The following is a 27544-nucleotide window of genomic DNA, read 5'->3' as shown; positions in this document are numbered from 1 at the left end:
TAAATGCTTTTTTACCCATTCTGAAAGTTATTTCTGTTTATTCATGAGAACTAAGGATCAGAACTGTGTGCATAATATTAAGCAAAATTTGGTATAGTATGTGAAGAGACTTTTATGGACAAATCTAACTTTGGGGTAAATTTAGTGTGTGTGTATATATATATATATATATATATATACATTTCACTTATATATAACTATATACATAGTTATGTATAACTATATATATAGTTCAGTTATATATACACACACATATATATATGTGTGTGTATATATATATATATATATATATATATATATTTCAGTTCCATCACTCAGTCGTGTCTGACTCTTTCTGACCCCATGAATTGCAGCACGCCAGGCCTCCCTGTCCATCATCAACTCCTGGAGTTCACCCAAACTCATGTCCATCAAGTCGGTGACGCTATCCAGCCATCTCATCCTCGGTCGTCCCCTTCTCTGGCCCCCAATCCCTCCCAGCATCAGAGTCTTTTCCAATGAGTCATCTCTTCACATGAGGTGGCCAAAGTATTGGAGTTTTAGCTTCAGCACCAGTCCTTCCAATGAACACTCAGGACTGATCTCCTTTAGAATGGATTGGTTGGATCTCCTTGCAGTCCAAGGGACTCTCAAGAGTCTTCTCCAACACCACAGTTCAAAAGCATCAATTCTTCAGCTCTCAGCTTTCTTCACAGTCCAACTTTTTCATCCATACATGACCACTGGAAAAACCATAGCCTTGTATAAACAGACCTTTGTTGGCAAAGTAATGTCTCTGCTTTTGAATATGCTATCAAGGTTGGTCATAACTTTCCTTCCAAGGAGTAAGTGTCTTTTAATTTCATGGCTGCAATCACCATCTGCAGTGATTTTGGAGCCCCCCAAAATAAAGTCTGATACTGTTTCCACTGTTTCCTCATCTATTTTCCATGAAGTGATGGGACCAGATGCCATGATCTTAGTTTTCTGAATGTTGTACTTTAAGCCAACCTTTTTACTCTCCTCTTTCACTTTCAACAGGCTTTTTAGTTCCTCTTCACTTTCTGCCATAAGGGTGGTGTCATCTGCATATCTGAGATTATTGATATTTCTCCCAGCAATCTTAATTCCAGCATGTGCTTCTTCCAGCCCAGCTTTTCTCATGATGTACTCTGCATATAAGTTAAATAAGTAGGGTGACAATATACAGCCTTGACGTACTCCTTTTCCTATTTGGAACCAGTCTGTTGTTCCATGTCCAGTTCTAACTCTTGCTTCCTGACCTGCAAAAGGCAAGTCAGGTGGTCTGGTATTCCCTCTGGAAAGTTGTTGTTGAATCACGACACCAGGATTCTTGGCCCCCGGAGGAGAAGAATTCAATCTGGGGCCAGAGACGAGGCTTGATCGCTCAGAGCTTTTGTGTAGTAAAGTTTTATTAAAGTATAAAGGAGATAGAGAAAGCTTCTGACATAGACATCAGAAGGGGGCAGAAAGAATACCCCCCTGCTGGTCTTCTTCTGGATGTTATATAGTCATCAGCAGTCTGTTAATGAAAGAAAGGAATGTCTTAAAACTCAGAATGGCACCAGGCCCCTCACCCATAAGATGTATTTTGGGATAATCTTGGCTCCAAATGATTCATCTTGGGCCATAAAATGATTAATTTGAATCTTGAAGAAAGGCAGATCACCATACAAATAGTTTCATTTACATAGATTAGAGGAACAATACCTGAGTATTACATACTGGTTTATTAAATAGGTTCTGAGCCAAAAGGAGGAGGAACAGACATGAAGACAGAGTTTGGGGTAAATGTATAGGACATTAGCATTGCTTAAAATAAACATTTCCATAAGAAAAAGGCATTGGTTAACTTCAGGTGAAACCAGGTGTCACTATAGAAACACAGAATTTTAAGAGAAATCTCCTTTTAAATTTGTATAGATAAGGAAAAAATATCCTTAGCTTGTTTCCTCCTGCTGCTTAAGAGAGAGAAAAATGTCTGACACTTGCAGGCTATTTCCTCCGTTTGGAGACCCCTAGCGTTCCTGCCTGTTACCCTCTCACTTCTCTATAAATAGCTTTCCTGGTGGCTCAGATGGTAGAGAATCTGCCTGCAATGCAGGAGATGGGGTTGGATTCCTGGGTTGGGAAGATTCCTTGGAGAAGGGAATGTCTACCCACTCTGATATTCTTGTATGGAGAATCCCATGGTCAGAAGAACCCGGAAGGCTCCAGTCCATGGGGTTTCAAAGAGCTGGACATGACTGAGCAACAACAATTTCATATATATATATGTATATTTCATCTCTATATGTTTATAACTGATATGCATAAATATATAACATTTTTATACCATTTACAGTAATTTCCTTCTTTAAAGAGGGCTTCCCTTTTGGCTCAGAGGTTAAAGCGTCTGCCTGTAATGTGGGAGACCTGGGTTCGATCCCTGGATCAGGAAGATGCCCTGGAGAAGGAAGTGGCAACCAGCTCCAATATTCTTGTCTGGAGAATCCCATGGATGGAGGAGCCTGATGGGCTACAGTCCACGGGGCCGCAAAGAGTTGGACACGACTGAACGACTTCACTTTCATTTTCTTTAAAGAAAGTGTTCAAATTATAATTTAAAAAAATATGTACATATATAATTGTTTTCAACCTAAAGTTTATCCACGTATTTACAAACTTGTAGATATATCGGAGAAGGCAATGGCACCCCACTCCTGTACTCTTGCCTGGAAAATCCCATGGATGGAGGAGCCTGGTAGGCTGCAGTACATGGGGTCGCTGAGTCGGACACAACTGAGGGACTTCACTTTCACTTTTCACTTTCATGCATTGGAGAAGGAAATGGCAACCCACTCCAGTGTTCTTGCGTGGAGAATCCCACGGATGGGGGAGCCTGGTGGGCTGCTGTCTATACGGTCGCACAGAGTTGGACATGACTGTGGCGACTTAGCAGCAGATATATGTAATCATAAGAGACTTTAATGGACATATCTAATTTTGGGGTAAAATATCATTTCAGTTCAGATTATTTCAGTCACTTGCTCATGTCTGTTTGCTACCAAATGGATTGCAGCATTCCAGGCTTACCTGTCCATCACCAACACTTGGAGCTTGCTCAAACCCATGGCCATCCAGTTAGTGATGCCATCCAGCCTTCTCACCCTCTCTTGGCCCCTTCTTCTCCTGTCCTCAACCTTTCCCAGCATCAAGGTCTTTGCTAATGAGTCAATCCTTTGCATCAGGTGGCCAAATATCAGAATATCAGCTTCAACATCAGTCCTTCCAATGAATTTTCAGGACTGATTTCCTTTAGAATTGACTGGTTGGATCACTTTGCAGCTGAAAGGACTCTGCAGAGTTTTCTCCAATACCACAGTTCAAAAGCATCAATTCTTCAGCATACAGTTTTTCTTATAGTCCAACTCTACCATCCGTACATGACTAGAGGAAAAACCATAGCTTTGATGAGACAGACCTTTGTTGGCCAGAGTAAAGCCTCTGCTTTTTAATATGCTGTCTCAGTTTATCATAGGTTTTCTTCCAAGGAGCAAGCATCTTTTAATTTCAGGCTAAGTGTAGTCACTATATGAAGAGATTTTGAAGCACAATAAAATATAGTCTGTCACTGTTTCCACTGTTTACCCATCTATTTGCCATGAAGTGATGGGACTGGATGCCATGATCTTAGTTTTCTGACTGTTGAGTTTTAAGTCAGCTTTTTCACTCTCCCCTTTCACCTTCATCAAGAGGTTCTTCAGTTCCTCTTCACTTTCTGCCATAAGGTGGTGTCACATGCGTATCTGAGGTTATTGATATTTCTCTAGGCAAAATTGACTCCAGCTTGTGCTTCATCCTACTCAGCATTTCATATATAAGTAACATAAGCAGGGTGACAATGCACAGCCTTGACATTCTCCATTCACAATTTGGACTAGTCTGTTGTTCCACGTATGGTTCTGTTTCTTCTTAACCTGCATACGGATTTCTCAGGAGACAGGTAAGGTGGTATGGTAATCTGATCTCTTGAAGAATTTTCCACATTTTTTTTTTTTTGTTTTTAATCTACACAGTCAAGGCTTTGGCATAATCAACAAAGGAGAAGGAGACTGTTTTCTGGAATTCTCTTGCTTTTTCAATAATCCAATGGATATTGGTAATTTGATTTCTGGTTCCCTCGTTTTTATAAATTCAGCTTGGACATCTGGAAGTTCACGGGTCACACACTGTTGAAGCCTGGCTTGGAGAATTTTGAATATTACCTTGTTAGTGTGTGAGATGACTGCAAATGTGCGGTAGTTTGAACGTTCTTTCACATTGCCCTTCTTTGGGTTTGGAATGAAAACTGACTTTTCCCAGTCCTGTGGACACTGCTGAGTTTTCCAAATTTGCTGGCATAATGAGGACAGTACTTTAACAGCATCATCTTTTAGGACTTGAAGTAGCTCAGCTGAAATTCCATCACCTCCACTAGTTTTGTTCATAGTGATACTTCCTAAGGCCCACTTGACTTTGCACTCCAGGATGTCTGGCTCCAGGTGAGTGATCAGACCAACGTGGCTATCTGGGTCATAAAGATCTTTTTTGTATAGTTTTTCTGTGTTTTCTTACCACTCCTGTTTAACGTCTTCTGCTTCTGTTAGGTCCATAGCATTCCTTTCTTTTATTGTGCCCATTTTGCATGAAATGTTCCCTTGGTATCTCTAATTTTCTCAAAGATATCTCATCTTTCCCATACTATTGTTTTCCTCTACTTATTTTCATAGAGTAGCGAGGAAGGCTTTCTTTTCTCTCCTTGCTATTCTTTGGAACTCTGCATTCAAATGGGCATATTTTTCCTTTTCTCCTTTGCTTTTTGCTTCTCTTCTTTACTCAACTATTTGTAAGGCCTCTTAAGACAACTATTTTGCCTTTTTGCATTTTTTCTTGGAGATGGTCTTGATCCTTGCCTCCTGTACAGTGTCACAAAGCTCTGTCCATAGTTTATCAGGTATTCTGTTTATCAGATCTAATCCAATCTATTTGTCACTTCCACTGTATAATCAGAAGGGATTTGATTTAGGTAATATTTGAATGTGAAAGGTTGTTGTTGAATCACAACGCAGGGATTCTTGGCCCCCGGAGGAGAAGAATTCAATCCGGGGCCAGAGACGAGGTTTGATTGCTCAGAGCTTTTGTGTAATAAAGCTTTATTAAACTATAAAGGAGATAGAGAAAGCTTCTGACATAGGCATCAGAAGGGGGCAGAAACAGTACCCCCTTGTTAGTGTTAGCAATGAAGTTATATACTCTCCAATGAATCCAAAGAATGTCTGGAGGTTGTAAAGACCTCACCAGATCTACTCCCATAATTTACATTTTAAGATAACAGAATTAGCCAGAAGATTTAATCCAGTGACTGTCCTCAGGCAGAATGCATTATTGTTATATAATTGTAAGGAATGTAGAGAAGGAAAATAAAAAGTTTGTCCTTTCTTCCTCCTTGAGAATTCCAGACCCCTCTCTCCTTGGGGACCCCTAGACTTCTTATCAACCTGCCTAGGAAATGACTCTCTCATTCCCCCCTTTTCTTTTAGGAGAATTATGTTGCCTAGGGAAAAGGGGCGTCGTTCTCATTCCATAACTGTTTCTGAGCTGAGAAGGGGCGTTGTCCCTAAATTGGCGAGCCAACATATTCTCCTAGTCCTCATATTAAGGATATCTGATCCAGGGACCCCAAATAGTAGTTGGAGGAAGGTGCAGCAGTAGCAGCAGTTTGAGCAACCATTTGTAACTTAAAAGCTTTCATGCAGCTAGAAACAAATCCAGTTGTGCAATTACAGATACAGGGAGCAAACAGCAAAAACAAGTTAAAATCAAAATTAAAAGTCACATTATGTCCATAGTTAAAGTACAAAGTGTTGCACCAGTCCATTTTAGGGTTGATAGATGTCATCAGATGAAGAAGAGGCATCGCATGTGATTGTTGTCGAAGGTATTCACAGACTTGTAGAAAGTTCTTTCCTTGAAGTGGAGATGTCCACCATGGGAAACCTTCCACTGATGAAGAGAATCTTTATAACCTCCTTAGCCTGTTCACTATGACAGGGGAAAGCCTCAATCCATCCAGTAAAAGTATCTACCCAAACTTGTAAGCAAGAATATCCATTAGCTTTTGGCATATGAGTAAAATCAATTTCCCAGTCCTCTCCAGGATAATTCCCACTTCGTTGTAATCCAGATTTTGCTAGCTTTTCAGTCTTTGGGTTATTTTTTCTGACAAATCTCATACCTTTTGATAATATTCTTTAAAGTTTTCATTACCTTTTTACCTTCAAACGAACAAGAAGCCATTTGGTAAATACTCTCTGCACCCAAATGAAACTCTGATGTAAACCCTTAAGAATTTTCCATTGAACATTTTCAGGAATTATCAATCATCCATCCGCAGACTGTAACCATCCTTTATCAGTAATCTTTGCTCCTCTTTTCTCATATCTTTCTAATTCTTCTTCAGTATATTGCGGTTTTTCCTCTTCCACAGGACCTGTCCAGATCAAAGCAGTCTGCAGTGAAGGGGTTTCTTCAAATGCCGCTTTTCTGGCTTGACAGCCAGCCAGCGGATTACCTCTGTCTACTTTACTCCCATCTCTGCTGTGCCCTTTGCGATGCATAACGGCTACTTCTTTAGGACAATATATAGCAGTTAAAAGTCTCTCGATCTCCCTGAAATGCTTAATAGGTTCTCCTGTTGCCGTTTTAAACTGTCTTTCTTTCCATATTGCAGCATGAGCATGTAAAGTCAAATAAGCATACTTAGAATCTGTGTAGATATTTATCTGCTGCCCTTTGCTTAACTCTGGAGCTCAGGTCAGAGCCACATGCTCCGCTAACTGAGCACTGGTTCCCTGGGGGAGAGATTTTGCTTTCAAAACCTGTTCAGCAGTCACCACGGCAAAACCTGCTTTATGCTTTCCATCCCGAATGAAAGAACTGCCATCTGTAAATATTTCCATGTCAGGATTGTCTAATGGGGTATCCATTAGATCTTCCTGAGCTGCATAGTTTATAAAGTTAGGATTTGAGAACAATCGTGATCAGGTGTTTCATTTTCCTTCTCAGGAAGGAAAGTGGCAGGATTTAAATTTCCACAAACTTTAAGCTTAGTTACTGGTCCTTCTAACAACAATGACTGGTATTTAAGAAGCCTACTCTCTGTCATCCAAATATTAACCTTAGAATTTAAGATTTCACTCACATCATGAGAAGTCAGTACAGTAAGGTTTCATCTATTAATTATTTTTAAAGCTTCAGGTGCTAATAAAGCCGCTGCCCCAATTACTCTTAGGCAGTGGGGCCACCCATGTGAAATTACAACTAATTCTCTGCTTAGATAAGCAATAGGTTGCTGGTGAGGCCCTCAGGGTTTTGTCAAGACTCCCAAGGCCATACCTTTTCTTTCAGTGACAAACAAATTGAATTCTGACCCTGTGGGCAAGCTCAGAGCTGGAGCTTGCAGGAGAGCAGTCTGAAGAACCTTAAAAGACTTTCAAGTTTCTGGAGACCAAATCAGTTTGTCAGTTTGGGCCTGCTGAGTTTCAGCTATAAATTTATATAAAGGCCGGGCAAGTTCCCCATAATCCGGAATCCAAATGTGACAGTAACCTGTGATTCCCAAAAATCCTCTCAATTGTCTTTAAGTCATAGGTAGGGGATGGTTTAGTATAGGTTTAATTCTCTCAGGGCCTATGGCCCTAGTCCCTTCTGATATGATTACGCCCAGATATCTAACTGATTGTTGACACAGCTGAGCCTTTTCTCTTGATGCCTTATAACCACAGCCTGCCAGAAAGTTTAAGAAATCTTCTGAGGCTCGCAAACAAGCTTCCTCTGTCTCAGCACAGAGCAGAATATCATCTACATATTGTAACATCACTGCTTCAGAGCTATTAAAGTTTTGTAGATCCCATGACAAACTTTGTCCAAATAAGTGAGGACTTCCACGAAATACTTGGGGCAAAGCTGTCCAGGTTAACTGGGTAGCTGGCTGTGTAGGGTCTTCAAAGGCAAATAGAAATTGACTTTCTTCTGCCAAAGGCACTGAATAGAAGGCATCTTTTAAATCAATTACTGAGAAATATTTCGCTTGTTCAGGAATTTCAGACAATTGAGTATAAGGATTAGGCACCACGGGGTGTCAAGGAACTCTAGCCTCATTTATTATATGTAAATCTTGAACTAGTCTTCATTTACCATTTGATTTCTTTATACCCAAAATAGGAGTGTTGCAAGGACTGTTACAGGGAATAATAATAGTCCCTGTTTCTTTAAATTTTTGATGATGGGCTTTAACCCTTCCTTAACCTCAGGTTTCAGTGGATACAGCTTCTTATGTGGAAATAAGTGAGGATCTTTGAGCTTGACAACAACAGGAATAACATTTTGTGCTCGACACACAGATTTTCCATCAGCCCATACTCTAGGATCTACATTTTGTTCAACTAAAGGGAGAGAAAGGGAGGGCTCCATATTCATGAAAACAGAGGCATGGACCTTGCTCAGTATATCCTCCCCAAAAGGGGTGAGGGAGATTCTGGCACGATTAGAAACTTGTGTGAAAATAGCACAGAATCCCAGTTGCAAGATAAAGAATAACTGAAATAATACCTTTTGGCTCATCAGACAGTCCCATTACGGAAGCCGACCGGGAAGAAAGTGGGTCAGGGGCTTCAGTAAGCACAGAGTAAGTTGCCCCAGTATCTAAAAGGAAATTGATGGATTGGCCCCCCACAATTATTAATACCTGGGGTTCCTCAGGTGTAATTAGGATGAGAGCTTGTGTGGGGACCCCCGGGCACCTTCAGTCCTGATTGTCTTGAGAGTCTGACCCTGGAGACCTACGCCTCTGAGGGCAGTCTCTCTTCCAGTGTGGTCCCTTGCAGACTGGACATGGAGCCAGGGGCGGCTTAGATGCCTGAGGGCAATCCCGCTTGAGGTGCCCCTCCTTTCCACAGTAATAACAAGCCCATCCCTTTTCACCTGGGTCCCTCTGGGCATTTTTCTCTGACAGTTTAAGAACGTTTTTCATAGCCATTGCAAAGGCTTCTGCCTTTTCCTTTGTCTTTTTTTGCCTTTCTTTCTTTTCCTCATATTCCATACCATAATAGACTGTCTGAGCCAGTTGTAGAAGAGTATCAAAAGACTGATTTGGTCCATACACCCGGTTTTGTAGCTTATGGCGGATATCTGGAGCCGACTGAGTGAGAAATCTATCTTTTAAGATCACTTTTTCCTTCTTCACTTTCGGGATCAATCTCAGTGAATCTGCAAAGGGCTTCTTTTAGTCTGTCTAGGAATTTACCAGGAGCTTCCTTCTCCTGTTCTATGTCTGCCAATTTGCTATAGTTTAAAGGCTTAGAACGTGCCTGCCTGAGTCCTTCAAGAATACATCTGACAAAATGACTCTGATCTCATCTTCCTTTGTTCCTTACAGAACCGGTCTAATTATAAAACAGTATTATACTTAAGAGACCCTCCAACTGGCCACCATTCGCCATCCTCCAGTGGATACCTTGGACATGCAGTATCGCATAGGAAGACCAGGTGTGTCTCCTTTAAGCCCTGGGGATCAAATCTATCCCAGTTTTTCAGGATACATTTCAAAGGAGTGAGGCTGGAATTGTTAGCTCTCATCTGTAAGAGAGAAAAAAAGCGATCAGCGTCATTTTCCTACCGGAGGCATCCCTCCCTGCTCTAGATGGGGGTGTAGACAGATTTTACACCAAAAGCTTTTCCATCCTGGTCGGACTTTGTCTCTTACCGACGCGGGTGCCGTCTCGACCCTCCTGGTTCTACCACCAAGATGGGGTGGGGAGGTACCAGGGATAGACCTGATAGCATCTCTACCTGATGTCCAGCTCTTCACCTTTAATCTTGCTTGCCTCTGATGCCACCTGGGGTGCAATCAGAGTAACCTTCCAGAATGCCTCCCAAGCTAAGACCGTTGGGGGAAACATTCATCATCTGAATGCCTGTGCACGACCCTGAGTATATTCCTGACCACAATAAGACCAATATGAACATAAAGCTGAGATGTTCTTTTCAAGCATCACCACACCAGTATGAGAGCCTCCTCTGGTCCACTAAGAGCCAGCGTTACCAAAGGAAAAAACCCATTGTGGTCCCAATCTGAGTAACCTTTAACCTCAGAGATGTTCTTGGAGCTAGAGCTCCATCTAGTTTCCAAACTTCCGATTCCTAGCGAGGCTAGGCGCTTTCTTGACTACCAATCCAAGTTTGGGACCTAAGCCACAGTACACAGTAACAGTATAGATCACAAGTCCCTTGAAAGTCTAAGATCCGATAGATTAGGTTAGTACTTCTAATTGCCAAGGAGTTATGAAATGGTCAAAGAGACCGAAAAGTTTGACTGAGATAGGAGTGTTTGGTCCAAACGCTTTGCCCATTTCTGGTCGGTTCCCAAAGGAGTCATTGGGTGCCTCTTGGCATTGGCAAGTCGGTATAAACCCCTGACAGGTTTCTGCCATAAGTCGTATGAGATCACCGTGGAACCGCAGAGCAGGGCTCCTTACTTGCTTCACGCAGGGCATGTCATTCATTCACACAAGCACGCTGTAGAGTTAGTAAAGCACAGCAGAAAACGTGTTTGCTAAGAGAACAAAGAACTAGAGCTCAAGCATCCTTACCTTGTCCTGAAGGATCCCGGACGAGCCCCCAAGATGAAAGGTTGTTGTTGAATCATGACTCCAGGATTCTTGGCCCCCGGAGGAGAAGAATTCAATCTGGGGCCAGAGACAAGGTTTGATTGCTCAGAGCTTTTGTGTAATAAAGTTTTATTAAACTATAAAGGAGATAGAGAAAGCTTCTGACATAGGCATCAGAAGAGGGCAGAAAGAGTACCCCCTTGCTAGTGTTAGCAATGACGTTATATACTCTCCAATGAATCCAAAGAATGTCTGGAGGTTGTAAAGACCTCACCAGATCTACTCCCATAATTTACATTTTAAGATAACAGAATTAGCCAGAAGATTTAATCCAGTGACTGTCCTCAGGCAGAATGCATTATTGTATATAATCGTAAGGAATGTAGAGAAGGGAAAAAAAAAGTCTGTCCTTTCTTCCTCCTTGAGAATTCCAGACCCTTCTCCCCTTGGGGACCCCTAGACTTCTTATCAACCTGCCTAGGAAATGACTCTCTCAAATTGTCTAGTAGTTTTCCCTACCTTCTTCAATTTAAGTCTGAATTTGGCAATAAGGAACTCATGTTCTGAGCCACAGTCAGCTCCTGGTTTTGTTTTTGCTGACTATATAGAGCTTCTCCCTCTTTGGCTGCAAATAATATTATCTATCTGAGTTTGGTATGGATCATCTGGTGATGTCCATTTGTAGTCTTCCCTTGTGGCGTTGGAAGAGTGTGTTTGCTATGACCGGTGTTTTCTATTGGCAAAACTCTGTGAGTCTTTGCCTTGCTTCATTTTGTACTCCAAGTCCAAATATGCCTGTTACACCAGGTGTCTCAACTTCCTACTTTTGCGTTCCATTTCCCTATGATGAAAAGGACATCTCTTTTGGGTGTTAGTTCTAGAAGGGCTTGTAGGTCTTCGCAGAACCTTTCAACTTCAGCTTCTTCAGCATTACTGGTTGGCACATAGACTCGGATTACTGTGATATTGAATGGTTTTCCTTGGAAATGGACAGAGTTCATTCTGTCGTTCTTAAGATGGCACCTAAGTACTGCATTTCAGACTCTCTGGTTTACTATGAGGGCTACTCCATTTCTTCTAAGGGATTCTTTCCCACGGTAGTAGATATAATGGTTATCTGAATTAAATTAACCCATTCCAGTCCATTTTAGTTCACTGATTCCTATGATGTTGATATTCACACTTCCTATCTGTCCTGTTTGACTACTTTTAATTTACCTTTATTCATGGATCTAACATTCCAGGTTTCTATGCAGTTTTGCTCTTCACAACATTGGACACCATCACCAGTCACATCCACAACTGGGAGTTGCTTTTGCTTTGGATCCATCTTTCATTGTTTCTGGAGTTATTTCTCCACTCTTCTCCAGTAGCATATTGGGTACCTGCTGACCTGGAGAGTTCATCTTTCAGTGTCATATATTTTTGTCTTTTCATACTGTTTACAGGGTTCTCAAGGCAAGAATACTGAAGTTGTTTGCAATTACCTTCTCCAGTGGACCACGTTTTGTCAGAACTCTCCACCGTATATGCTGCTGCTGCTACTGCTGCTAAGTCGCTTCAGTTGTGTCTGACTCTGTGCGACCCCATAGATGGCAGCCTACCAGGCTCCTCTGTCCCTGGGATTCTCCAGGCAAGAATACTGGAGTGGGTTGCCATTTCCTTCTCCAATGAATGAAAGTGAAAAGAGAAAGTGAAGTCACTCAGTCATGCCCGACTCTCAGTGACCCCATGGACTGCAGCCCACCAGGCTCTTCTGTCCATGGGATTTTCCAGGCAAGAGTACTGGAGTGGGGTGCCATTGCCTTCTCCGTATATATATACATTTATATATGTGTATATATATATAAACTACATTTCTGTAAATCTCTTTTCCTGGTGGCTCAGATGGCAAAGAAATATATTTTCTATATTTCTTTATTTTTCTTTCAATGTAATGACATTTTGATATACTTGTGCATGGTCATCATAGTTATAATTTTAAGAGTGAGCATTATTTCTCACCTAAGGTTTTTCCAGTAGTCTGTATGGATTTGAGAGTTGGACTATAAAGAAAGCTGAGTGCCAAAGAATTGATGCTTTTGAACTGTGGTGTTGGAGAAGACTCTTGAGAGTCCCTTGGACTGCAAGGAGATCCAGTCCATCCTAAAGAAAATCAGTCCTGGGTGTTCATTGGAGGGACTGATGTTGAAGGTGAAACTCCAACACTTTGGCCACCTGATATGGAGAGCTGACTCATTTGAAAAGACCCTGATGCTGGGAAAGACCGAGGGCAGGAAGAGAGGGGATGACAGAGGATGAGATGGTTGGATGGCATCGCTGACACAATGTACATAAGTTTGGGTAGACTCCAGCAGTTGGTGATGGACAGGGAGGCCTGGCATGCTGCAGTTCATGGGGTTGCAAAGAGTCAGACACGAATGAGTGACTGGACTGAACTGAACTGAATGCTTGATCATTAGAATATCTTGGGATGAGTGTGTAATTTCTTGTAAATTCAAGATATTCTGATACAGAAAGTCTAATAAGGGATCAAGAGCCTGTACTTTAAACAAGTATCATGCCTAGCTCCTTTAGTGTGGTTTATATGAAAAACAATTACTCTAGTTGAAGAACATCTTTTAATTAATTAGTCATTCATCATTGTGGTATAATCATATTATAGCTGAATATTTTCCCATTACTAAAATAAATCACAATGGTCATCATTATAGGGATATTATTTTATAATTATTGCCTTAGGATAAATATTTATAATTTAAATGAGAGGACTCAAAGTTTTTTTTATCATTTTAAGACCCTCAATATCTATTGCAAATTTATTTTCCATAAACTCCTAGTTTAAACTGCTTTAAAATTATATTTAATTATTTAGTTTCCCTGAAGGCTTATAGAAATATTGAATATCATGTTTTGAAAAATTTATTAAAGTTAAATTATGCCTCTACAACTCTATTTCTTTGACTACTAGCAGAAGTTTAAAGAGTTTAATGATACGTATATTTCCTACATATCCTCTTTGAAATTTTATTATTTTTATTTTTAGTTGGTGGTATTCACATAGTATATACATCATTGGTTCATGTTAGTTTTCATATAATATAAAATATATACCAATTATTTAAATAGATACTTTCAGGATCAGATAATAGATACAAATGAAACTTGCTTAAATTATAAAGAAGTAACGTTTCTCCCTTAACAGTCCCAAAGATCCAAAGCTCCAGAATTAAGAAAGGCACTAGATGGGTAACATCAGATCTCCAGCTTGGTTTCTCTGTGATAATCCTAACTTCTCCTTCCCTAGCATGTTGACTCAAACTGGGGGCAGTTCTGGGTATTGCATCCAGGGCCAGTAATTTACAGAAGAAAAGAGGTCAACTCATTCAGTATGTATTTCTTGGGAGTAAACACACCTTTGTCAGAAAATTGCCAAAATACTTCCACTGATATTTTCAAGAATTAGATCACCTTATTTGAAGTGAGGCATTAGTGAAAAAAATATGATATTGAAATGTTGTTGCTGAACCATGAAAGATGCCAGGATTCTTGGCATCCGGAGAAGAATTCAATCTGGGGCCAGAGACAAGGCTTGATTGCTCAGAGCTTTTGTATAATAGAGTTTTATTAAAGTAAAAAAGGGACAGAGAAAGCTTCTGACATAGACATCAGAAGGAGGCATAAAGAGTACCCCCTTGCTAATGTTAGTAATGAAGTTATATGTCTTTTAATCAGTTATTACAATGAATCAAAAGAATGTCTCAAGTTTGTGAAACATTTACCAGACCCACTCCCACAATTTACATTTTAGGATAACAAGATTAGAATTTAACAATAGGAAATACCTACAAAGGGCCTAGAGGAGCTATTCCACCTTGAAGGTCAGGAAGGGCAGCGGTGAGGAGATATTCTACCTCCAAGGTAAGGAGCAGCAGCTGCGCTTTGCTGGAGCAGTGTGAAGAGATACCCCACGCCCAAGGTAAGAGAAACCCAAGTAAGATGGTAGGTGTTGCAAGAGGGCATCAGAGGGCAGACACACTGAAACCATACTCACAGAAAACTAGTCAATCTAATTACACTAGGACCACAGCTCTGTCTAACTCAATGAAACTAAGCCATGCATATCGGACAACCCAAGATGGGCGGGTCATGGTGCAGAGGGCTGACAGAATGTGGTCCACTGGAGAAGGGAATGGCAAACCACTTCAGTATTCTTGCCTTGAGAACCCCATGAACAGTATGAAAAGGCAAAATAATAGGATACTGAAAGGGGAACTCGCCAGAGTCAGTAGGTGCCCAATATGCTACTGGAGACCAGTGGAGAAATAACTCCAGGAAGAATGAAGGGATGGAACCAAAGCGAAAACAATACCCAGCTGTGGATGTGACTGGTGATAGAAATAAGGTCCGATGCTGTAAAGAGCAATATTGCATAGGAACCTGGAATGTCAGGTCCATGAATCAAGGCAAATTGGAAGTGGTCAAACAAGAGATGGCAAGAGTGAACGTCGACATTCTAGGAATCAGCGAACTAAAATGGACTGGAATGGGTGAATTTAACTCAGATGACCATTATATCTACTACTGTGGGCAGGAATCCCTCAGAGGAAATGGAGTAGCCATGATGGTCAACAAAAAAGTCTGAAATGCAGTACTTGGATAAAATCTCAAAAATGACAGAATGATCTCTGTTCATTTCCAAGGCAAACCAATCAATATCACAGTAATCCAAGTCTATGCCCCAACCAGTAATGCTGAAGAAGCTGAAGTTGAATGGTTCTATGAAGACCTACAAGACCTTGTAGAACTAACACCTGAAAAAGATGTCCTCTTCATTATAGGGGACTGGAATGCAAAAGTAGGAGGTTAAGAAACACCTGGATTAACATGCAAATTTGGCCTTGGAATGTGGAATGAAGCAGGGCAAGACTTATAGAGTTTTGCCAAGAAAATGCACTGGTCATAGCAAACAACCTCTTCCAATAACACAAGGGAAGACTCTACACATGGACATCACCAGATGGTCAACACCGAAATCAGATTGATTCTATTCTTTGCAGCCAAAGATGGAGAAGCTCTATACAGTCAGCAAAAACAAGATCAGGAGCTGACTATGGCTCAGGCCATGAACTCCTTATCGCCAAATTCAGACTTAAATTGAAGAAAGTAGGGAAAACCCCTAAACCATTCAGGTATGAACTAAATCAAATTCCTTATGATTATACAGTGGAAGTGAGAATAAACTGTGGAAAATTCTGAGAGAGATGGGAATACCAGACCACCTGACCTGCCTCTTGAAAAATCTGCATGCAGGTCAGGAAGCAACGGTTAGAACCAGGCATGGAACAACAGACTGGTTCCAAATAGGAAAAGGAGTACGTCAAAGCTGTATATTGTCACCCTGCTTATTTAACTTCTATACAGAGTACATCATGAGAAATGCTGGACTGGAAGAAACACAAGCTGGAATCAAGATTGCTGGGAGAAATATCAATTACCTCAGATATGTAGATGACACCACCCTTACGGCAGAAAGTGAAGAGGAACTGAAATACCTCTTGATGAAAGTGAAAGAGGAGAGTGAAAAAGTTGGCTTAAAGCTCAACATTCAGAAAATGAAGACCATGGCATCCGGTCCCATCACTTTATGGGAAATAGATGGGGAAACAGTGGAAACAGTGTCAGACTTTATTTTGGGGGGCTCCAAAATAACTGCAGATGGTGACTGAAGCCATGAAATTAAAAGGCATTTACTCCTTGGAAGAAAAGTTATGACCAACCTAGATAGCATATTCAAAAGCAGAGACATTGCTTTGCCAACTAAGGTCCGTCTAGTCAAGGCTATGGTTTTTCCTGTGGTCATGTATCGATGTGAGAGTTGGACTGTGAAGAAGGCTGAGTGCCGAAGAATTGATGCTTTTGAAGTGTGGTGTTGGAGAAGACTCTTGAGAGTCCCTTGGACTGCAAGGAGATCCAACCAGTCCATTCTGAAGGAGATCTGCCCTGGGATTTCTTTGGAGGGAATGATGCTAAAGCTGAAGCTCCAGTACTTTGGCCACCTCATGCGAAGAGTTGACTCAATGGAAAAGACTCTGATGTTGAGAGGGATTGGGGGCAGGAGGAGAAGGGGACAACAGAGGATGAGATGGCTGGATGGCATCACTGACTCGATGGACGTGAGTCTGAGTGAACTCCAGGAGTTGGTGATGGACAGGGAGACCTAGCATGCTGCAATTCATGGAGTCGCAAAGAGTTGGACAGGACTGAGAGACTGAACTGAACTGAACTGAACAAGAGCCACTCCCATAATATAAATTCTAGGATAACAGGATTAGCCAGAAGGTTTTCAGGAAGAAACTGTCCTCAAACAGGACACATTGTTGTTGTATAATCCCTACTGCTGCTGCTAAGTCACTTCAGTCCTGTCTGACTCTGTATAACCCCATCAACTGCAGTGGGATTCTCCAGGCAAGACTGCTGAAGTGGGTTGCCATTTTCTTCTATAATGCATGAAAGTGAAAAGTGAAAGTGAAGTTGTTCCCTAGTACAGAATTTAGACTGAGTTGTGTTATTGACTAAGACTAAGGAATGTGGACAGAAAAAGTTTGTCCCTTTCTCCTCCTTGAGAATTCCAGACCCCTAACTCCTTGATGACTCCCAGACTTCTTATCAACCTATCTAAAAATTGACTCTCTTACTATCATTTTCAGTTCAGTTCAGTTCAGTTCATTCGCTCAATCGTGTCTGATTCTTTGTGACCCCATGAATCACAGCACGCCAGGCCTCCCTGTCCTTCACCAACTCCCAGAGTTCACTCAAACTCATGTCGATCGAGTCAGCCATCCAGCCATCTCATCCTCTGTTGTCCCCTTCTCCTCCTGCCCCTCCCAGCATCAGGGTCTTTTCCATTGAGTCATCTCTTCACATGAGATGGCCAAAGTATTGGAATTTCACTTTAGCATCAGTCCTTCCAATGAACACCCAGGACTGATTTCCTTTAGGATGGACTGGTTGGATATCCTTGCAGTCTAAGGGATGCTCAAGAGTCTTCTCCAACACCACAGTTCAAAAGCATCAATTCTAGAGTGCTCAGCTTTCTTCACAGTCCTACTCTCACTCCATACATGAGCACTGGAAAAACCACAGCCTTGACTAGACTGACCTTTGTTGACAAAGTAATATCTCTGCTTTTCAATATGCTATCTAGTTTGGTCATAGCTTTTCTTCCAAGGAGTAAGTGTATGTTAATTTCATGGCCACAATCACCATCAGCAGTGATCTTGAACCCCCCACAAAAAACAAAATCTGACACTGTTTCCATTGTTTCTGCATCTATTTCCCATGAAGTGATGGCACCAGATTCCATGATCTAGTTTTCTGAATGTTGTATTTAAGCCAAAATTTTCACTCTTCTCTTTCACTTTCATCAAGAGGCTGTTTAGTTCCTCTTCACTTTCTGCCATAAGGGTGGTGTCATCTACATATCTGAGGTTATTGATATTTCTCCCAGCAATCTTGATTTCAGCTTGTGCTTCCTCCAGCCCAGAGTTTCTTATGATGTACTCTGCATATAAGTTAAATAAGCAGGGTGACAATATACAGCCTTGACATACTCCTTTTCCTATTTGGAACTAGCCTGTTGTTCCATGTCCAGCTCTAACCTTTGCTTCTTGACCTGCATATAGGTTTCTCAAGAGGCAGGTCAGGTGGTCTGGTATTCCCATCTCTTTCAGAATTTTCTACAGTTTATTGTGATCCACACAGTCAAAGGCTTTGACATAGTCAGTAAAGCAGAAATAGATGTTTTCCTGAAACTTTCTTGCTTTTTCCATGATCCAGTCAATGTTGGCAATTTGACCTCTGGTACCTCTGCCTTTTCTAAAACCAGCTTGAACATCTGGAAGTTCATGGTTCACGTACTGCTGAAGCCTGGCTTGGAAAATTTTGAGCATTACTTTACTAGCATGTGAGATGAATGCAATTGTGCAATAGTTTGAGCATTCTTTGGCATTGCCTTTCTTTGGGATTGGAATGAAAACTGACCTTCTCCAGTCCTGTGGCCACTGCTGAGTTTTCCAAATTTGCTGGCATATTGAGTGCAGCATTTTCACAGAATCATCTTCCAGGATTTGAAACAGCTCAACTGGAATTCCATCACCTCCACTAGCTTTTTTAATAGTAATGCTTTCTAAGGCCCATTTGACTTCACATTCCAGGATGTCTGGCTCTAGGTGAGTGATCATACCATTGTGATTATCTGGGTTGTGAAGATCTTTTTTGTATAATTCTTTTGTGTATTCTTGCCACGTCTTCTTAATATCTTCTGCTTCTGTTAGGTCCTTACCATTTCTGTCCTTTATCGAGCCCATCTTTGCATGATAATTTCCCTTGATATCTCTAATTTTCTTGAAGAGATCTCTAGTCTTTCCCATTCTGTTGTTTTCATCTATTTCTTTGCATTGATCGCTGAAGAAGGCTTTCTTAGCTCTCCTTGCTATTCTTTGGAACTCTGCATTCAGATGCTTATATCTTTCCTTTTCTTCTTTGAATTTGGCTTCTCTTCTTTTCACAGCTATTTGTAAGACCTCTTCAGACAGTCGTTTTGCTTGTATGCATTTCTTTTCCATGGGGATGGTCTTGATTCCTGTCTCCTGTACAATGTCCTAAACCTCCGTTCATAATTCTTTAGGCACTGTATCAGATCTAGTCCCTTAAATCTATTTCTCACTTCCACTGTATCATCATAAGGGATTTGATTTAGTTCATACCTGAATGGTCTAGTGGTTTTCCCTACTTGCTTCAATTTAAGTCTGAATTTGGCAATATGGAGTTCATGATCTGAGCCACAGTCAGCTCCTGGTCTTGTTTATGCTGACTGTATAGAGCTTCTCCATCTTTGGCTGCAAAGAATATAATCAATCTGATTTCAATGTTGACCATCTGGTGATGTCCATGTGTAGAGTCTTCTCTTGTGTTTCTGGAAGAGTGTGTTTTTTATGACCAGTGCATTCTCTTGGCAAAATTATATTAGCCTTTGCCCTGCTTCATTCCGTACTCCAAGGCCAAATTTGCCTATTACATCAGGTGTTTCTTGACTTCTTACTTTTGCATTCCAGTCCCTTAAAATGAAAAGGACATATTTTGGGGGTTGTTAGTTCTAAAAGGTCTTGTAGGTCTTCATAGAACCGTTCAACTTCAGCTTCTTCAGCGTTGGTTGGGGCATTGGCTTGGATTACCGTTATATTGAAAGGTTTTCCTTGGAAATGAACAGAGATCATTCTGTCATTTTTGAGATTGTAACCAAGTACTGCATTTTGGACTCTTTTGTTGACCATGATGGCTACTCCATTTCTTCTAAGGGATTCCTACCCACAGTAGTAGATATAATGGTCATCTGAGTTAAATTCACCCATTCCAGTCCATTTTAGTTCGCTGATTCCTAGAATGTCGACGTTCACTCTTGCCATCTCCTGTTTGACCACTTCTAATTTGCCTTGATTCATGGACCTGACATTCCAGGTTCCTATGCAATATTGCTCTTTACAGCATCGGACCTTGTTTCTATCACCAGTCACATCCACAGCTGGGTATTGTTTTTGCCTTGGTTCCATCCCTTCATTCTTTCTGGAGTTATTTCTCCACTGGTCTCCAGTAGCATATTGGGCACCTACTGACCCCGGCGAGTTCCCCTTTCAGTATCCTATTATTTTGCCTTTTCATACTGTTCATGGGGTTCTCAAGGCAAGAATACTGAAGTGGTTTGCCATTCCCTTCTCCAGTGGACCACATTCTGTCAGACCTCTTCACCATGACCCTCCCGTCTTGGGTGGCCCCACATGGCATGGCTTAGTTTCATTGAGTTAGACAAAGTTGTGGTCTCTGTGATCAGATTGGGTAGTTTTCTGTGATTTTAGTTTCAGTGTGTCTGCCCTCTGATGCTCTCTCATAACACCTACCATTTTACTTGGGTTTCTCTTACCTTGGACATGGGATATCTCTTCACGGCTGCTCCAGAAAACGCAGCTGCTGCTCCTTACTTTGGACGAGGGGTATCTCCTCACAGCTACCCCTCCTGACCTTGAATGTGGAGTAGCTCCTTTCAGCCCTCCTGTGCCCACGCAGCTGCTGCTCCTCGCATGTGAGATAGCTCCTCTTGGCTGCGCTCCGACCTCAGACATAGGGTATCTCCTCCTTGCCACTCCTTTAGCGACACAGCCTGGCACTGTTGGTCGCCACCCCTGACCTTGGGAAGGGCTCAAAAAATATCATGTTGGGTGACTCTAAATAGTAGCTTTATTCTTAGGACAAAGATAGAATTATGCATAAGTTATGAAACTGATGTTATTTCCAGAAAATTGGAGAGAAAAGACTTTTTTAACAATTAGAGAAATAGGGAAAGCAATAGAATGGAAAAGACTAGATAGCTCTTCAAAAAAATTGGAGGTATAAAGAGAACAGTTCATGCAAAATGGGCACAAAAAAGGATAGAAATGGTACGGAGCTAACAGAAAAAGAAGATTTCAAGAAGAGGTGGCAAGAATACATAGAACTTTACAAAAAAGATCTTCATGACCCAGATAACCATGATGGTGTGATCACTCACCTAGAGCCCAGATATTGTGGAGTGTGAAATCAAGTATACCTTAGCATCACTACAAAAAAAGCAGGTGGAGGGGATGGAATATCAGTTAAGCTATTTCAAATCCTAAAAGAAGATGCTGTAAAGTGTTGCACTCAGTGTCAGCAAAGGTGGAAAACTCAGCAGTGGCCACTAGACTGAAAAAGGTCAGTTTTCACTCCAATTCTGAAAGAAGAGCAATACCAAAGAATGTTCAAACTATGGTACATTTGAGCTCATTTAACATGCTAGCAAGGTTATGCTCAAAATCTTTCAAGCTAGGGTTCAGCAGTACACTAACCAAGAATTTCCAGATGTACTAACTGGATTTAGAAAAGCCAGAGGAACCAGAGATCAAATTGGCCACATTCATTCCTTCATAAGAAAACAGGGGAATTCCAGAAAGACATCTACTTCTGCTTCATGGAATATGCAAAAGCCTTTGGCTGTGTGGATCACAACAAACTGGAAAGTTCTTAAAGAAATGGGAATACCAAACCACTCTATCTGCCAGCTGAGAAACCTATATGTAAGTCAATAAAAAACAGAAATGGACATGGAACAATAGACAGCTTGAAAATTGGGAATGGAATATGACAAGGTGTATATTGTCACAATGCTTATTTAACTTATACACAGAGACATCATGTAAAATGCCAGGCTAGATGAATTACAAGCTGAAATCAAGATTGTTGGGACATATATCTGACAATCTCAGATATGAAGATGATATTACTCTAATGGCAGAAAGGGAAGAACAACTAAAGTATCTCTTGATGAAAGTGAAAGAGGAGAGTGAAAAAGCTAACTTAAAACTCAACATTCAAACAGCTAAGGTCATGGCATCTGGTCTTGTCGTGGCGAATAGACTGGGAAAAAGTGGTAACAGTGACATATTTTATTTTCTTGGGCTCCTAAATCACTGCAAATGGTGACTGCAGCCATGAAATTAAAAGACACTTGCTCCAAGGAAGAAAATTGATGAAAACCTAGATGGCATATTGAAAAGCAGAGACATCATTGACAAAGATCCATAGAGTCAAAGTTATGTTTTTTTCCAGTCATCATGTATGGATGTGAGAGTTGGACCATGAAGATGACTGAGTGCTGAAGAATTGATGCTTTTGGACTGTAGTGTTGGAGAAGACTCTTGAGAGTCCTTTGGACTGCAAGGAGATCAAACCAGTCAATCCTAAAGAAAATCAACCCTGAATATTCATTGGAAGGACTGATGTTGAAGCTCAAGCTCCAATACTTTGACCACCTGATGTAAAAAGCTGACTCAATGCAAATGACCCTGATTCTGGGGAAGATTGAGGGCAGGAAAAGGGAGTACCAGAGGATGAGATGGTTAAATAACATGACTGACTCAATGGACATGAATTTAAGCAAACTCTGGGAGATGGTGAAAGACAAGGAAGCCTGGAGTAATACAGTCCATTGAGGTCACAAAGGGTCAGACACTAGTGAGTGAACAATAACAAACTGGATTTAGGAAGTAAAAATAAAGAAGTGGGCAACAAATAATGCCTAATAATGTTTCCTATAAATAACCATTCATAGGTAAATTACCTTTATTTTTTCCTAGTTCCAAGTTTTGATGTTATGTTCTCATTATTGCTAAGAAAGCATGTCACTCAGATCTCATGTAGAACCAGACGTGAGAACCTAGCTGTTTAATAGCCTACAGCTACCACTGTGAACCCACTATCATTTTCTTGCAGGCTAATCCAAGTGCATGACTAAGCCAGTATGCAGGAGGTAATAGTGCTGTATCCTTCCTACCTAAGGCTTAAATTTTCCAGCAGGTAGCCTCTGCTAATGGACACCAATTATCTGACTTTTTCACAACTTTTGAAGAATACTTCAATAGAGTCAAAGTTATGTTTTTTTCCAGTCGTCATGTATGGATGTGAGAGTTGGACCATGAAGATGACTGAGTGCTGAAGAATTGATGCTTTTGGACTGTAGTGTTGAGAAGACTCTTGAGAGTCCTTTGGACTGCAAGGAGATCAAACCAGTCAATGCTAAAGAAAATCAACCCTGAATATTCATTGGAATATTCTGCCAAAACTGTCCAAACTGTTCTTCCCTTTCTCCTTTCACAGGTATCTGATTGCAGTGGGGTCTAAAGACTCTTCTAGCCTACTCCTGTCCCCTCTTTCCTTATTCTTCACAATAGTTTTCCCCAATAAATTTATTACACTTCTAATTCTACTTCTTGAGCACCCAGACTGACATATTTGATCCTTTCCATGATGTGATATTTAGGTAAGGTATTCCACCTCTACTGATATTTATTTATTTATTTAACTGTTGAGCTTATTTAAATGATGTGTGCTCTGTACCAAACTTGGTTTCACAACATGAAACTTTTTTACAACATGTATATAAATACAGTGAAAGTATTAATATTCAAGACAAAGAATATTACCAGGGAAATAGAGAGACATGTTGTAAAGATGAAATAGATGGTAAATCAAGATGACATGATGATTTTAAATATGCATGCACCTAATACATGAAATTAAAAGACGTTTACTCCTTGGCAGGAAAGTTATGACCAACTTGGATAGCATATTGAAAAGCAGAGACATTACTTTGCCAACAAAGGTCCATCTAGTCCAGGCTATGGTTTTTCCAGTGGTCATGTATGGATGTGAGAGTTGGACTGTGAAGAAAGCCGAGTGCCAAAAAATTGATGCTTTTGAAGTGTGGTGTTGGAGAAGATTCTTGAGAGTCCCTTGGACTGCAAAGAGATCCAACCAGTCCATTCTGAAGGAGATCTGCCCTGGGATTTCTTTGGAAGGAATGATGCTGAAGCTGAAACTCCAGTACTTTGGCCACCTCATGCAAAGAGTTGACTCATTGGAAAAGACTCTGATGCTGGGAGGAATTGGGGGCAGGAGGAGAAGGGGATGACAGAGGATGAGATGGCTGGATGGCATCACAGACTCGGCGGACGTGAGGCTGAGTGAACTCTGGGAGTTGGTGATGGACAGGGAGGCCTGGCATGCTGTGATTCATGGGGTCGCAAAGAGTCGGACAAGACTGAGTGACAGAACTGAACTGATATAAAAATAAAAGAAAAATTTTACTTTTCTCAAGCACTCGGAGCTTTAAAAGAAGAATTAGGCAGATGAATAGATAATGATGATACAAAATGTAAAACATTCTAAAAGTGATACAAACAGAATTTGAAAACTCAGCACAGAAGTATTCATGCTGGTAGAAGTCAACATAGACTCTCAGAAACTTCCTTTTAAAGTTGAATTCCTTGGTGGAACATGGGAAGATGGGTTTTTATGTTGTATTACTTACAGCAGTTCAATTCAGTCATTCAGTCTTGTCCAACTCTTTGCTACCCCATGGACTGCAACAAGCCAGGCTTCCCTGTCCATCATCAACTCTCAGAGCTTGCTCAAACTCATGTCCATCGAGTCAGTGATGCCATCCATCTGTCTCATCCTCTGCCAACGCCTTCTCCTCCTGGCATCAGTCTTTCCCAGCATCAAGCTCTTTTCCAATGAGTCAGTTCTTTGAATCAGGTGGCCAAAGTATTGGAGCTTTAGCTTCAACATCAGTCCTTCTAATGAATATTCATGACTAATTTCCTTTAGGATTGGCTGGTTTGTTCTCCTTGCAGTCCAAGAGACTCTCAAGAGTCTTCTCCAACACCACAGTTCAAAAGCATCATTTCTCTGGCACTCAGCTTTCTTTATGGTCCAACTCTCACATCCATACATGACTACAGGGAAAACCATAGTTTTGACTAGATGGATCTTTGTTGGAAAAGTAATGTCTATGCTTTTTAATATTCTGTCTAGGTTGGTCATAGATTTTCTTCCAAGGAGCAAGTGTCTTTTGATTGCACGGCTGTATCACCATCTGCAGTGATTTTAGAGCCCAAGAAAATAAAGTCTGTCACTGTTTCCACTGTTTCACCATCTATTTGCATGGAGTGATGGGATTGGATGCCATGATCTTTGTTTTTTGACTGTTGAATTTTAAGCCAGCTTTTTTTAACTCTCCTCTTTCACTTTTATTAAGAGGCTCTTCAGTTCCTCTTCGCTTTCTGCCATAAGGGTGATGTCATCTGCACATCTGAGTTATTAATATTTCTCCCGGCCATCTTGATTCCAGCTTGTGCTTCATCCAACTTGGCATTTCACATGACATACTATGGATATAATTCAAATAAGCAGGGTGACAATATACAGCCTTGACATACTTCTTTCCCAATTTGGAAAGAGTCTGTTTTTCCATGTTCAGTTCTGTTGCTTTTTGACCTTCATATGGGTTTCTCAACTAACAGGAAAGGTGGTCCATCTTTTTAAGAATTTCCCACAGTTTGTTGTGATCCACACAGGGCAATGCTAGTTATAACAAGATAGATCCATATATATATATATATAGTGCTACTGCATGGACTATATATATATATATATAGTGACTCAAAAGAAATAGATATTTATTTTTCATTTATGTAACTATTTAATTCTGATGTTCCTGGCTGTTGGGGCATTCATTTGGAATTCACCTTTGCAGCTGGAGATGTGGGCATGTGATGCTGGAGATACAGTATGTAATGAATAGAAGGGCAAATGGAAATTGAGTGGGCAAGAAATAGTGTCTAATGCTACAACCTTTCAGGCACAGTTAGCTAAATATACTTTTCCTCTTTGAATAGTTTGAAGAGTAGATTTTATATAAGTGGGGTGTCTATCAAAGTAAGCCGCTTAGATATCCTTCAAGAGAGAACTTAATGTTTCTAGTCAGAAGGAAAGGGGAAAGCAAGACCATGCATGGGGTATTTTTTGAGTGAGACCTAGAAATGATATGTCTCTTTTGCTCTCATTCTGTTGTCTGCGATCCAGTAACAAGAGTGACAAGGTATATCCAGCTATGTGGGAAGGAGGGAAAGAGTGTCCATGTGCCAGAGGTGACAAGAAAACTCTTAACAGTCCCTTCCACACAGGTGAGAACATGTGTATGATGTGTGACAACTGAGTTGTTAAAACTTCTTGGGAGATTTGCAGAAGTAAGAATTCAATATACTTGGAATATAAGGTTCAGGGCAAAATGAAAGATAATAAATGTAGTATATTTAGTAATTAAACTCTTCAATTTATGCAAATCTTTTTTTAATGCAAAGCTTTTAAAGCTTATTTTATTCTGTTAATTTATATATATAAAATTCAATCTATTTGGGGCATCTCATCTTATCTCTTGATCAATATTGCTATTTTTGTGACATTATTGTACTGTTCTAATTATTTCAGGAGCATTGCATTGCAAAGAGAGCTTTTTTGAGTAGGACTATTTGGTATAATTATTTCCTAATTACAAACAACTTTGTAGATTTAATCTAAAGCTAACCAATGCCTATAGTTAATCTGACCTTCATTTGTTCAGGGTTACTCCAAGAAGAAAATTTACATTCTAATGTTTTATTTATTCAGCAACACATGTCTAAAAAAACAACAACAACAAAAACAGAGAGAGGGACTAAAAAAGCAGGATAATAAAAGTTCTCTGGCAAAAAAAAAAAAAAAAAAAGTTCCATTCTCCTAGGATATGTCTTCACATAGACTCTCTCTAACATGAAAAGAGGCAAAATGATTGTCTGAGGAAGCCTTACAAATAGCTGAGAAAAGAAGAGACACTAAAAGCAAAGGAGAAAGAAAAGATAACATATTTGATTGGAGAGTTCCAAAGAATAGCAAGGAGATATAAGAATGCCTTTCTCATGATTATGTAAAGAAAGAGAGGAAAACAATAGAATGGGAAAAACTAGAGATCTCTTCAAAAAAATTAGAGATACCAAAGAAACATTTCATGCAAAGATGTGCATAACAAAGGACAAAAGCAGTATAAACCTAACAGAAGCAGGAGCTACTAAGAGGTGGCAAGAACATATAGAAGCACTATACAAAAAAGATTTTCATGACCCAGATAACCAGGATGGTGTAATCACTCACCTAGAGCCAGACATCCTGGAATGTAAAGTCAAGTGGGCCTTAGGCAGCATCACTACAAACAAAGCTAGTGGAAGTGATGAAATTCCAGCTGAGCTATTTCACCTCCAAGTACGAAAATATACTGTGAAAGTGCTGCAATCAATATGCTAACACATTTTGAAAACTCAGCAGTAGCTCAGGACTGGAAAAGGTCGGTTTTCATTCCAATCCCAAAGAAAGGCAATGCCAAAGAAAGTTCAAATTACTGCACAATTGAG

This window comes from Capra hircus, chromosome 8, assembly GCF_001704415.2.
Source record: "Capra hircus breed San Clemente chromosome 8, ASM170441v1, whole genome shotgun sequence".
Taxonomy (NCBI): domain Eukaryota; kingdom Metazoa; phylum Chordata; class Mammalia; order Artiodactyla; family Bovidae; genus Capra; species Capra hircus.
This window is presented reverse-complemented; position numbering follows the sequence as displayed.